Raw genomic sequence first — 2,500 nt, forward strand, 5'->3', positions numbered from 1 at the left:
TTTCGAAGGCTGCCAAATTAAACCAAACACTTCCGTAAAAAATCTAGGAGTACACTTCAACAGATATATGGCGTTTGAATCCCATGTTGATAACATACATAGGAAGGTAATGGGAACATTAATATATCTTGATCATATAAAAAATCAAATCCCTACAGAAACAAGAATCACGGTTGTACAAACTCTAGCTCTCAGCATTATTAATTATTGCTTAAATGTTTGGGGCTCTACTAACTAAACCCTAATGCAGAAAGCACAAAAACTACAAAACTTTGCTGCAAGTGTTACATTGGGTAATATTAGTAAGTTCGATCACATCACCCCACATATTATTCACCTAAATTGGTTAAAAAATCAAGCCAAATGCAGCTATGATACATGATTTCATTCATAAAATCATTCATGGAATTATCCACAATTGATCCTGCCCTTACAAACTTTAAGTGTTCGAACACGACAAGTAAATTCTCTTTATGTAAAGCGATCACAAACAGAAATAGGGACACGACAAATGTTAATACGTGGACCCCTGACCTGGAACCTGCTACCTCATAGTGTTAAAGACATCACTAACCTCAATAAATTCAAAACAAAATTAAAAGAACATTTTCTAAATTGTCAGTTGTGACATCGTATCAAACAGATGTATTGTATACTAATTATTTTACAAATAAATTATATACGTATTAAGAATAATCATTGTAATTTATGGAATAAAGTTTTTGAATTTGAATTTACCCACCTGTTGTCCTCTCTACGATATATATGTCCAGCCCACTGCCACTTTTTCTTTTTAATGTTCTTGTGTATATCCTATACTTTTGTTTGTTGCCTGATCCATGTGGCTCTTTTCTTGTCTCTTAAGCTCCTAGCATAAGCCTTTCCATTCCTCTTTGAGCACTTACTAATTTCCTCTCGAGTACCTTGGTCGTAGTCCATGTTTCTGACCCATATGTCATGACAGGGAGGACACATAGGTAAAAAAATCTTTCTCTTTAGATATAGTGGCAGACGACCTCGTAATATATTACTATGTGTACCGAAGGCACTCCAAGCCTGATTCGCCGTTTTATCTCGGCTTCGTAGGATGTACTCGTCTGGATGAGTTGCCCTAGGTATACATACTCGTTCACTGCTTCTAGTTCCTCGCCTTGTATTTGTATTTGGTTAACTGGGGTTCGACTGTTGAACATGACTATAGTCTTTTTCATGTTCATTTAAAGTCCAATCTTCAGACTTTCCCTATTTAAATCGCTTATTAATTGTTGTAATTCATCTGCTGACTCGTCGAAAAGAACAATGTCATCTGCAAATCTTAGATTGCTTAAGTGCTCATTCCCTATTTTAATACTTTTCTCCTTACAATCTAACTTCTTGAATACTTCCTCCAAGCAAGCTGTAAACAGCTTCGGTGAGATGGTGTCGCCCTGCCTAACACCCTTTTTTATTGGTATTTTATTGGTTTCTGCGTGTATTTTGATGGTCGCTGTACCATTTCTATATATATCCTCAAATAATCTGCATATATTTCCTCTACTCCTTGTTTACGAATTGCATCTAATACTGCATCTATCTGTACCGAATCGAATGCCTTTTCATAATCTACGAATGCCATACACAGGGGCTTCCTATATTCGTTTTCTCTTTTATTTGGGCTAATGTGTGGATATGGTCTGTAGTTGAGAATCCGCTGCGGAACCCTGCCTGTTCCCTGGGTTGTTTTGAATCTAATGTATCGGTGATGCGGGCTGTGATGATTTTTGTGAACAATTTAAAGATTACTGAAAGAAGGCTTGAAGGTCGGTAAACATTTAAATCTTTTGTGTCCCCCTTTTTGTATATTAAAATCATTTTTACTGACGCTTAGACATCTGTTAAAAAGATTGGCCAGTTTTTCTGCCGCAATCTCTGCTGCATCTTGAATAAGATATATATATATATATATATATATATATATATATATATATATATATATTTACATATATATACTGTATATTTACATATATATTTACATATATATGTATATATATATGTATATTTACATATATATACATATATATGTACATTTATACATATGGATATTTATATTATATGTATATATATGTATATATATATACATATATACATATACATACATACATATATATATATATATATATATATATAATATATAATATATATTATAATATATATATATATATATATATATTGTATGTATGTATATATTTACATATGTATGTTTTATATATATATATATATATATATATATATATATATATATACATATACATATATATATATATATATATATATATATATTATATATATATTATATATATATATATATATATATATATATATAATATATATATATATATATACACACATATATATATGTATATATTTACATATGTATATATATATATATATATATATATATATATATATATATATATATATATATATTGATATTTACATATTTGTACACACACATACACAC

The 2,500-nt window shown here is 29.8% G+C and overlaps 1 protein-coding gene across 2 annotated transcripts in view; it reads right to left on the reverse strand.

Moving 5' to 3' along the window:
* Positions 1–2,500, reverse strand: part of LOC122261033 (putative methyltransferase-like protein 24) — a 22,510-nt gene that overhangs the window by 6,618 nt on the left and 13,392 nt on the right. The gene's annotated exons all lie outside the window — the stretch shown is intronic.

This window comes from Penaeus japonicus, unplaced genomic scaffold, assembly GCF_977035675.1.
Source record: "Penaeus japonicus unplaced genomic scaffold, GWHDUDI00000001_assembly GWHDUDI00000004, whole genome shotgun sequence".
NCBI classification, from domain to species: Eukaryota; Metazoa; Arthropoda; class Malacostraca; order Decapoda; family Penaeidae; genus Penaeus; species Penaeus japonicus.